Raw genomic sequence first — 11,956 nt, forward strand, 5'->3', positions numbered from 1 at the left:
CTCTTCTAGAGCATCACTTCGGTTCAATCACTCTGCACTCCTGTGTGAACAGTTTCCTTGCTCAGTTTCTCCTGAGTTTTAATCCCCTACAGATCTTGGCTGAGAGTTGTCACTCCATTCCCCAAATGTCACTACATTAGAGCCCAGGAAAAGCCGTATTTTCTTGTATCCACCACACGGCTGTGAAGTGCAGCTATTCTGCTGCAAGGCCACAGTGGAGTCAAGAAACTAAGGTCTTTTCTCAAGAAGTGGGATGCAGTGTTGTGTTGCTCTGACCTTATGGTAGATCTCACGTGCCTGTAGAGTGTCATTACTTATAAACACAAAGCAAAGAGATGTTGGCCTTTGTCTTGGCAACTCAGGTAAATCTCTCATTTGCATTGTATTTTACACACCAGACTCACAGAAAGAGCAAGAAATTTTGATTTGGCCTTTCTTTGTACTGCTGGGTTTTCCCTAAGGGACTTTCACTCCACACATGCAACTTTTTTAATATACTTCAATACATTCAAGGGCACTGCAAAAATGTAATTTGAACTGAAAGACAACTGTAGATATCCTTATGTTTTATCTTGACCTTGGGAGCTGTAACACAACATGGGATGGTTTACCCTGATGATGTCTTGACATGTTTCTTTGTATAAAAATATCTCTATTAAAAGTACAGATAGAGACAGCATGGATTGCAGCCACTTGAAAAAAAATAATAAATAAAGCCTCAAAGCATTAAGGGCTGGTAAGGGACAAGATTACTTTCATCCTGCCACAGCATGTTTCAATTTAACCACTGCATCTCTCAGCACTTCTGGTTCATATTCTTTTACCACACAGAGACACAAGTTTGGTACACGCCCAGCTTTAGGAAGGGGAAATGATATTTTGGGTCATCAGCTCCACCCACTGTGTCCACCCACCCCTCCACTTGACAAGGCTTTTGAAGTGCACCATCTCAAATGGGAGGGAGAGCACCTTGGCCTGGGGTCAGAGGGCTTGGAAAGCCAGAGCCTGAGGCTGGGAAGCATTTCTGGAGCTTGTCAAGGCCAAGTGGCTTCATCAGCAAGTGCCTTGCCTGCCATTGTCCATAGGGACACCCTGCCCAGGGCTGCCTGCCCCTCTGCCCCCATCACGGACACAAGCAGGCTCTTCCTCACCTTCACCAGCCCCTTGTTCATTGCCTTGAAGGCGGCAGACCTTCACCCACCACCTGAGTCCAGCAACCCTTCACCTCTTTGGCTTAGACAACTCCTCTTCCTCCGTTCCCAGTTCTCAGCTAGACCCATGCACCTGTCCAAGAGCCTTCCCAAGCCCATGTGAACTGCAACTAACATGAGTTTTATCTTACTGGCCCCCAAAACCAGATGATGCAATCTGATCTTCAAACCAGAGAACTGCTCCCAGTGTTGCGTGCAGCAAAAGGATTTATTCTTACACTGCACAAAACCCAACAGATGCTTCAACACAGGATATGCCTGAAAATGCAATTTTTCTGCTTTGCTTCGACAACCTAACATTTATTCCCATAGTCTTGTGAGGCTGGTATGTAAACAACAGGGAGTGACTTGCTGTGCTCTGGAGACCTTAGAAAAAGAGTTGTATTTTTCTGCTCTTCCAGAACCACTAAGTTGCCCTTCTGAGATTCAAACAGTTTCTGAAGCTCCTAATAGAAAAACCTAGGGAATAAAAACGGGTTGCTGGAGATCGTTACCAACAGAAAAGTAGATTGAAACTGTTCTGTTATTTAATAATTCAAATCCCACATGCTTAATTAAACTGACTCGCTACATTACAAAAAGATTAAGAGATTATCTATCCCCATTGCTAACTTTGCTGATAAACACGAAAAACACTTTTCACTCTCCCCAGGTGTTCAGTCCAAGTTAAACTTTTGAAGATGGACTTAATACTAAACCGGAAAATCTCACGTACCAAAACACTCAGAGCTCACAGGACAGGTGTGACGCAGCATCTCAAATACATTTCTGTGTCACATGAAGCCCTTTTGCAGAATGTACAGAGGGAACAATGCTCAGCAGAGCATTTTAACAGAGCTTTTCAGACCAGACCAACCTTCAAGAAAAGCAAGTGGTCTGCTCAGTTCCTTGTGCTTGCTGTTTTGCCTGTTTACAGATTAAATTTAAGACCATCTACAGCACGCTGAGGAAACAGAAGTGTCTCTCCCAGAGCTCTGCCCTTGAGCTACAATTATTTTCTGAGGGAAGAGCTGCAGGTACTCATTCATGTCTGCATCATCACTAAAGCTCATTGTAACCTTCAGACTTTTAATCCAGAGCTACACTCTTTCACCAGCTACCACTAAGGTAGAGTGGTGGCAAAGCAGGGCATGCAGAGGATGGGCTCAGGCAATACCTGCCTTGCTCTCCAAGGATGGTTATGTCAGCTGCAGACTGGTGGCCAGGCAAGGCATTTAACAGCGAGACCATACGCTACTCAGAGCCATGATGGCAACACTCCATGGTGCACTGTCACTTCACAAAATCAATTTGCAACAGCTTGGGATTTTGCCAGAGCAGTAGCGCATGTCTCCTCCTCCATGGTTAGCTGGGGACTCCTGTCCCCACCAAATGTCAGCAGCCATCAAACCAACCTCCAGTCTGCAGCAATGAGCACTCCTGACACCAAGGGATTTCTTTGGTGTTCTCCCCTTTCCTTGTTCATTGTCCCACAGAACCAGCTCTGTGAATGTCCTTCATGACTCCTTCTGGAATCGAGTGCTGGGTGCCAAGTAACTTCTTCCCAAAGAGTCCTACTTTATAGATAGATGTTCCCCACCTGGGAAGTCTTGTACTCAACACTGGTGGCACAAATACTTCCATACCAAGTATTACACAAGACATCAAATACATACTTTTTGAAGATCACAATCTCTACTCAATTGCCAGCTGCCTATAAAGACCACTCAAGAGCTATTTGGGTATGTTAAGTACAGATGACAGAGCTGATAATAGTGTCTGGATGGGCCTGAGAGATTAAATTCCATCTGCATCTCGTTACTTTTTGTCATTTCATACCTTTCTGGAGTCTCTGTGTCACAACAACCAACTGGTTGTATCATAGGCTCTCAAACTTATAGAAGAAAATCCTCTAAATGCTTTTATGGAGTGACAGGAGACCTGGAGACATGCTACAGTGGATGCTTTACTAAACCTTTAAGTGGGAATGCCAGTTCAAGAAAAAAAATGGATGGGGTTCTGCACCAATGTCCATTAACATCCATTTAACTTGGGTTGGGTGGGTCTTTGCTCCAGCTATTGTATAACAGACTCAATCCTAGGCTTTGTGCTTCCAGCAATGCAAGTAACAGATTCCTTTTAAAAAGCTTTTCAGCCCCTCTTACATTTGCAAGAGGAGCAAGCATTTGTTTCCAGAAACCAGAACCAGCTTTACACTATTCATCTTTTCTGTTTTCCAGTGTACCCCTCACAAATATACTGAAGGAAGCTTAAACAGGCTTTTCTCATACTGATGACCAATTCTCAAATAAAACCACCAAACCAAACCACAACAACAAAAACACCTAAGAAGCCAAATAAACCTGACAATTTCACTTAGATAATTATTTTCTGCTCACTTTGGAAACTCCTCCTCTCAAATGAGCGAGCAAAATAAAGGAGCTACACAGCACCTTACTGTTACCACACATGCATTTTCTGGGCACACCACGCTGTCTGGGTTTGGTCATAATGACTCCATCTCCATCCTCTGTTTTTAGCTCACCCAACAGTGAAATCCCAGCCCCAGTCCTTCCTGCAACTGGAGCTGAGCCACACTGGCAAGCAGACATTTGGAAAGCTGAATTCACTGGCACTCTCAAATTGAACAGTATTTCATTAAGAAACTTTAAAAAAAAACAACAAACCAAAACCCACTTGCACTTAATACTTACATGCGAGCCAACTGAATTAATGTCAAGACAAGCCATTAGCAAAAAATATCTGAAGCCTGGCATCCCTCTGTCCCTAACAGGCTCTGGAAGGAGAGGTGCAGCCGCTTGTACTGCCACATCCCTCAACCTTACTTCTCTTTGGGCCCACCACTCTTGCAGAGGAGCAGGCAGAAGCTGAGATGTGCCCAGGCTCTGCCCACTCCACCCCTGTGGTGCTGCAGGCACACAGACATCCCTCCCCTGGCTGTGACTCTCCAGCGAAGGAGCAGTGATCGCTGGGGCAGAGGGATAGGGGGGAGGTAAGATCTCTGCTGCAGCCCCCACAGGGCTCAGTGAGTACCCACCCAAGCCCAGGGAAGCTGACAGCACTGAGAGCTTCCAGGTTTTTCCCAGAAGATTATTTCACTGTAACCAACACAAGGTGCCAGAAACAGGCCCTGAGCAAGGCACAGTGTGACTTAGAGCTGACTTCAGCAGGCTTCAGTTTGATCTGTAAATCTTCTAGACACTTCACCCCAGTGTTACTCAACTCCTGCTGCCTTCAGCCTCACAAGAGGTAGACATAAATACTGAGTATTAGCATAACTCCTCATGACTCATTTTTCTGCTTTTTAAATATAGCACCCTATAAATGTGGATACATTCTGAGAAATAAAACTCATACTTCTACTGTTCACCATGTAACCAAAATAAAAATTCGTCTGCGGGCTTTGCCACAGCTTCCTCCCCAAAAATCAAAACACTGGTGCCCCTCACAAGGCTGGGATGATCTCCCCCTCTTTGAGGGAACCTAGGCAGCATAGGGACACAGCATGGTGGCAGAGATGTGAAGCCAGTGGCTGGGCAGAGAGGTTTATCATCAACTTGGGTGCTCTCATCAACTCTACCAAAAAGAGCTGGCTCTGGACACAGAAAAAGTAGAGATTTGCCCAGAGGTTCTACTAGATGTGAAGCACCTTGTGCCAGCATCAGGGAAGCCAGGGTCACTGAAGAAACAGTGGTGGCATCCCTACCTGGGGGATGCTCTCCTTCTCTGTCTTCCACCAGAGATATATCACCTTCCTCTCTCCACCACAGGCTTGAGCTTTCCCCCTTGGAAAAGCCAAACCTCACATTATATAGCCAAGGGAATGCCCTGAGCTTCCTCAGGGAGGCAGGAGGAACTGAGAAAGAACCTGACAGGAAGAGCATGAACTAGAGCTCAGTGGTTTTCATGGGAATTGAGACCCAGTTTCAGCACCCTCCTGCAGATTTCCTGTGTGCTGTTCAGTATTCGAGAATATTCCAGTTCCCCAGCTGTAAAAGTGAGATAAACAGTAGGTCCCTATCTCACAGGTATGTTAAAAAACAAATAGATATTGCACTACAAGTGTTCCAGGAATGCCTTAAAAATGGCACAAGTACCACGACTAATCCATTACTGCTCAAAAAGAAAACTAAGATTGATAACAAACTGAAGTCTTACATACACAAACATAAATACTAAAGTATGCAAGACTGTTTTCTTATTTTATCTCCTTCTTCTGATAACCACATTTGCCCTGGTGACTCAAACTGTTCCAGTCACAAGTTGTTTGAATTCAGTGCACCAAATTGTGTCTGGATAAATGTATGTTTTGCTCCATCTACAGTGACGGACGAGAAATCAGTCATCCTCCCAGCTGTCCAAAAGGCATAGCTGAAAATTCATGCTCACATCCATCCTGCTGTCAGGTGACTGAAGAATAGACATTTTTACATCTTGGACCTCTTTAGAAAGATTAGCAGTAAGAATCTGTTTTCCACAGTATTTTTCTAATCCTTTCTTCAACTTCCTTATTTATTATCTGAAATGAGTGGCATGGCAGAGCTGTCACACTCACCTTAGAAACTGTCACTTTAAAGACATGGTAACAGAAGCCTTTTCCTAAAGCTTCCAGGAGCATGTGTGGCTTAAAAAGCTGATTCCTGTTTAAAATAATGACTAAGACTCTTAGGAATCCAACTCCCAAAGTCACACAGGTAGTTCTGAATATGTTACCCTTTTAGAGTAATTATACCATCAAAGTCCCAGTCAAAAGCTGATGAGCGTTACTAATATATGCCAATGAGTGAGCCTGTAAGTGAAAGACCTTCTTGCTTTATTTACACTCCAGTAAGTCAAAAAGAACAGCGAGACTTATTTTCACATAGAAGAGTAACAGACCTGACCCCAGAAGACACTTAGCTAGGTTAAACCACAGCCCAGGGAGCAGGGTTAATGTAACCTGGCTGTGAGCTGACGCAGTTGTACTGGTTTTCATTGGAGATGATGGAAACTTGGAGCAGCTATTTGGTCTTCACCAAACAACTTGGACTAACACCAACTACATAAATCAGTGGACTGGCCCACTGTGTTTGATCATGATATTACATTCAGATTGATAGATAGTCCTCAGGAAGTCTTCAGTGACACTCATCTCTAGACCAAGAACTAGGCAGATGAAATCAAGAGCTGGCAATAACCAAACACTGAGAGAGCAGAGATTAGCAAATCATTTTAGGGTATTTCCCCCCTGCTTTGGGAAAATACATAGATTTTCCCTTCCATGAAATGAAGCACCCACTTCAGGTAGGTTTAGAAAGCTAATATGGGAATGAGAACTGTTGTACATTCAAGAGAGGCTTTGTATGAAACTATGGTAAATTTGAAGCAACGAAGAAGGCTTAAACAATGGAGGGCTGAGAGGACTGAGGAAAGAATACACAATTTTTACCATATTGCATAAGTTATATATTTCGTACAACAATCTTTCCAGAAGCAGACCTTCAGAAAGAGGAGGTAGAGCAGGCAAGGCAGACATTATTTCATCTGCGAGAAGGTGAAGGGGTGTCAGTACACTTTCTAAATCGCTCTGTAGTGGTAGTAGAAGAAAGTACAAAAAAAGTAGTTCAAAATTTTAGCCTCAAGCCCATACATGGCAAACAAAATGTGAGGCAAACAAGATTTAGACGAAAGTTAATAAAAAACCTCAGATTTAGAAGCACTGAGCAATGATGTTAAATTCTGACTAGAAAAGCAGCAGCAGGAAAGAGGAAGCCAATCCCAGAGTATCTCAGATACTTAGATGCCTTTCTGAAGTATCTCCTACATTTATGTTTCCAACACACCCCACAAAGAGAAACCTCTACTACCCCATTTTAGAAAGAAGAAAAGTGGGCTCAGTGAGAGGCAGATTCACTGTTATGGGTATCTATCTATAAGAGTTGCTGAGCTTAGCCCACCTGCCTTCAGGCAGCCTGTGACAGAGAAGGTATCTGGGGCACATTTTCCACCTCTTCAGCTAGCTCCAGCCACGGGACTGCTCTCTCTGATGAAAACTATATCTGTACAGCACTAGCCACCAAATCCTGAAGAACCAATGTCTGAAGTTGTAAAATTAGCAGGAAAGTCAGTAATAAGTACTGTAAGTACAGCAAGCCAGTTAAAAATATCATTAACCTCCCCCAACTCTGCCCCGACCTCTTCCCTCAACCATTATTGCAGGAGACGTATTATTGTATAATTATTTCATCATTCAAGAACAGGTGGTCAGTTTGCCACAGCCCTGTGCAAATTTCCACATATACTACTCCTCCACTTACATTTTCTCATATATACATGGATCAGCAATTGCTCCACTATCTTCTCAGAGAATAAAAGAATCATAAATCTCAAAAAATGAATACACCAAGAAATTCAGCATCTGAAGTTACAGTTGTTCATTTCTCCTCTCTCTTCAGCAAGAGCCAGTCATGGCTTATTGCAGATGTTACTGAAATTGATGGACTTGCTCTAGATTTACGTTGGATGCAAACGCTCAGGATGTCACCCACTGGAGTGCTGGACCTTTGTTTCCCCATGGAGAAAAATACAGCCAGTGTCATTTAAGTAGAAGGAAGGCTGTACTCCCCACTAAGTATCTTCTGTCAGGTCCCTCTGTAGGCAACAACAAGAGAAAGAAGCAAGGAGTGGGCTAATGTTCCTCCCAATCTGCCAGTCCCACGCTCATTCTGTTTCCACTTGGACCAAATCCTCCCAACTCCTTCTGCTTTATACTTAATTAAGCTTTGGTGCCTCAGACACCAAGAATAATATTGTTGATCTTTGAAAGGTCATTTTCAAGGCATGTTTCCATATTTTTTAACACCACTTCTCTTCCTCAGCCCTGTCTATAGTACTGTCTCAGAAGCCTGAAAATGAATTCCACATTTTCCATACTGAATCTGTCCCCCCAACTTTGATCTACTTATGACTGCAAAATCTTATGCAAAGCACCATCCAAAAACATTCTGCTCTTCATTCTATGGATTCATGTTAATATTCTCCATCTCCAGAGTCTTGAGTCTCCCTCTGCATCAAGGGCTGCATATTCCCATGCTGAGGTGCAATCCCTTCTGCCTCCACCTCTGCAGGTCAGAGAGGTAAAGGGATGAAGAAGTTCCAACACTGAGGCAAAGGCAGCTCCCACGTGTTGGGGCACCACATTTTACCAGAGCCCCCGCACAGGCTGCAAAGGCTGAATGATGCTGGGCAAGGAGCCACCAGGAGCGACAGCACGGCTGGAGCAGTACAAAGTGAATTAACTGGGCAAAACCAAATCAAGACTCATCCAGTTGGAGGCTGGAGACTAAAGCTTTCATTAGGATGAATTAGTCAGCCCTATGAATCGATTTACCTGTACTCAGCAGGTCAGCAGGGATGTCCAGCTTGGCAACTGCAGAAGGTAGGCAGAGGCTCTTGGACTGAACCCAGCCACAAAAGTATTTCTCACCCAAAGAGGGAGGATACAAGGAAAGGACTGAAATTAACAAAGCCAAACAGCTTTCATCAAAGAGCCCTCCAGAGTTAAGAGCAGAAAGGAGTAGAATGTCTGCCCTGATGCTCTCAACAACAAAACACCACCAGCAGCATGAGGCGAGAGGTGTACCCACAGGTCTCGGGTACAGGACCAGGTTTCTGTCCACAGTTAAAGAAGAGTTCTAAAGAACCACAGCACAATGTCAATTATAATGATTAATCACATTCATTTCTCCTATATTCACGTGTCCTTAGATTGCTCTCATGTAATACTTTCCCAATGACAACACCAGCTCATGTACAGGACACATCCTCCTCCTTCCAGTCCCCCAACGCCAGGCCTCCCCCAGGGCCAAACAATGTGTGGGGAGAAGGAAAGAAGTCCTCTCTAACCACCAGATGATATAGTTTTATTTCTCACTTTTGTCAGCCTTGATCCCCATTTAAGAAAAGAAAAAAACACAACAAAACAAACACCCAACACAACACATACCAAAAGTCCCCCCGTGAAGAAGCAAGCTTTGTTTCTGTAATTCTTAGTTCCTCTGCATAAAATTTTTGAGCTTGTGAAAACACCCACCAAAAACTTCAGTAAATAGAAACTGCCTTTCACAGTATTTCTGAAAACAGATGCTGGGCCAGCTCTGACCCTGGTGCAGCTGTTCTGGTTCAAGAGTCATGCTGGTGGGGTGTTTGGCCCTCTGCAATCCAGGCTACACACCCTATGGTATGGGATAACTCCTGGAATGGATGAGCAAAATTGGAGGAAGTCAAAGAAACTAATGCAGAACTATATTATGAAGAATATTTATTTTTCTATATGTACTATTATTTTTAAAGAGATGCTGTCAGTTTTGTATTTTCAGACTCAAATACACAGAAAGAAAGCCTATCTCTAGGTAGTTCAAACCTGTGCTACTGAGAGGTGCTTCTTATAAAAGCTGTTCCTTCATAATTTCCTTGCCACATCCTTGTTCTTTATCTTCTAGTTTTTCTTAAGCTAGTGGACCCCATTTTTGCAATGCCCCTAACAGATTCAGAGCAGCTCCTTTCATAAAGAAAAATGACAGCTGACCCATGCAGTCTTAGGCCCTTGAAATTCATTTATCTTGTGCAGAAATGGCCTGAGCTGACCAAATCATCTCCTAAGGAAAATTCAGAGAGCACACCTATACCCAGGTGTGACTACAAAGTCGGTGCCCTTGTTCTTAGCACCAGCTCTTGTATGGCCAGCAGTTCCCAGACAAGACATAAACTGTTTCAGTCAAGAGCACTCCTTTCAGCATGCCACCAAAATCCCAACTTAGATTTTTCACACCTTTGTAACATCAGGTGAGAGCCTTGCACGGGGGTCAGGACTTCCCTGCGCACTTTGCACTTCTAATAAAACCCCAGCCTGTACTCTGAACTGCCACAGGGTAAAGTCTCAAGTTGTTGGATAAAGTGACCAGCATGACAGAAAAGGTTACTACAGCAGCTAAACAAATGCAGGATGCCGAGACTGGTCCACTCAGGGTCTAACTCTTGCTCAGCTTGCTGCCAGCATGGCTTTATCTTCATTTCTCTGTCAGGGAAGCAGGGTTTTCTAAATTCTATTTCTAGAGCTCTTGAATCTTTTTAAAAAGAAAACAAACAACAAACCAAAACAACAAACAAGTTGCAAGTTTTTTTTCCTAATCTCCAGCAATCCTGAGCACAAGAGCTGAAAAGTCCTTGTCCTTCAGCTGCATTTCAGTTTGTTTTCTTAAAGCAGAGAAAAAGTAAAACCAAGAAAAAAAGTATCTCCTTCTCTCCTTATTTCTTGGCAATTAAAGGTAGCACCTACAACTTCCTCCCGAAAGTCTAGCAACTAACTCAAACACATGAATGTGAAAGCTTTCACAAAGTACTTAGTGGTCCAAAAGCAGCTTTAATGCAAGATGAGAAATCTTGACATACGCAGATCAGAGCATGCAAGGGCTAGGAAAGTAAAAGATCAGCGTGGCTCTGAATCTGCTGGGGGTAAAAACGCCAAACACAACAAAAAACCAGCAACCCCCCAATTTAAAAAGCTCTTCCATCTCACAATGTAATTCGGAGTGACTCCCTTTCCCCCCCACCCCCATAAGACATGAGACCCACCGCGCTCCAACCACTGCTCTACACAGGCAATTTCCGAGCGTTCAGCGGGGAAGGAAGGAAGGAAGGAAGGAGGGAGGGAGGGAGGGAAACCCCCCGGGAGACCTAAATCCCACCCGTGGCACAAGGCGCCCGTACCGTCCCGAGCCCGGCGCCCGCTGGTGCAGAGAGCGGCGGCTCCACGGCGACAGCCCCTTCTTCCCGACACGGGTCTCCGGCCAGGGACAGCGGCGGTGCCCGGGGAGCACTCCTGCTGGAAGGGGGGGCTCATGCCAGAGCGGGGCACCGCATTTCAGCAGGAATTACTAGGAGAAGAGGAAAAAAGAGGAAACCCCGCCGCCGTTACCGCCGCGTGTCGGGGCGCTCCCACCCCTCCCGTGAGGCTCCCCACAAGCGAAGGAGCCTCGTAGCCACTCGCAGCGCAAAACCCGCACCCCTCCCACCTCGCGGGGAGAGAAACAAAACAAACAGCGATTTATTGGTTTGGAGTTCTGCCCCCCCCCCCCACTCCCCCGCCGCTAGAAGCACCACCCAACCCGCAGCCCTCTCCCCCAGCCCCGCTCACCCGGGCTGCCGGGGCCGCGCCCTCCGCGCCCGCCCCGAGGCGCCGGGAGCGCCGCCGGGAGCGCCGCCGGCCCTGCCCGCCCCTGCCCGCCCCTTCCCGCCCCGCGGGGGAGCCCGCACCCGGCCAGCCCGGCCATCGCCGCGCCGGCCGCTATAAATAGCGCGGCCCCGCCGCCCAGCGCCGGCCCGGGCGCCGCTGGCAGGGCTTGCTCGGCGGCGGCCGCGCCATCCCCTCCGGCCCGGGGACGGATTTCTCACTTTTGAGTCCTTTCAGCGGGGCTCCCTCGCGGGTGCGGGGAGGCGGTGCCGGTCCCGGGGGGCACGGGGTTCGCCGACCCCCAGCGCGGCGATGGGCCCGGCCGCCGCCGCGTTAAGGTGGAGCAAGGCGGCGGGAGCGGGCGGCGGTACCTTAAAGCCGCCCGGGCGGGAGGGAGCGTGGGAGGGAAGGCGGCCGGTGCTTCGCCTCTACCCTCCCGGCACCCCGGGCCCCCCGCGGGATTATGGCTGAAAAGGGAGGACCGACCCTCCCTCCGGGCCGCCCGGGGCTGTTCAGCGAGCGGGGAGGAGGAGGA

General features: G+C 46.4%; 1 protein-coding gene across 4 annotated transcripts in view; it reads right to left on the reverse strand.

Moving 5' to 3' along the window:
• Positions 1 to 11,698, reverse strand: part of MRAS (muscle RAS oncogene homolog) — a 40,362-nt gene extending 28,664 nt beyond the window's left edge. For 2 of the 4 annotated variants that reach the window (XM_051624233.1, XM_051624234.1), the window contains exon 1: positions 10,959 to 11,273. The gene's annotated coding sequence lies outside the window, so the exon portion shown is untranslated. Of the gene's footprint in view, positions 1 to 10,958; positions 11,274 to 11,385; positions 11,429 to 11,642 lie in introns of those variants that run through there. The other 2 variants (XM_051624237.1, XM_051624235.1) reach the window with 2 other exon arrangements.
• Positions 11,699 to 11,956: the final 258 nt, after the last annotated feature.

The sequence above is a fragment of the Apus apus genome, chromosome 6 (genome assembly GCF_020740795.1).
Source record: "Apus apus isolate bApuApu2 chromosome 6, bApuApu2.pri.cur, whole genome shotgun sequence".
NCBI lineage: Eukaryota > Metazoa > Chordata > Aves > Apodiformes > Apodidae > Apus > Apus apus.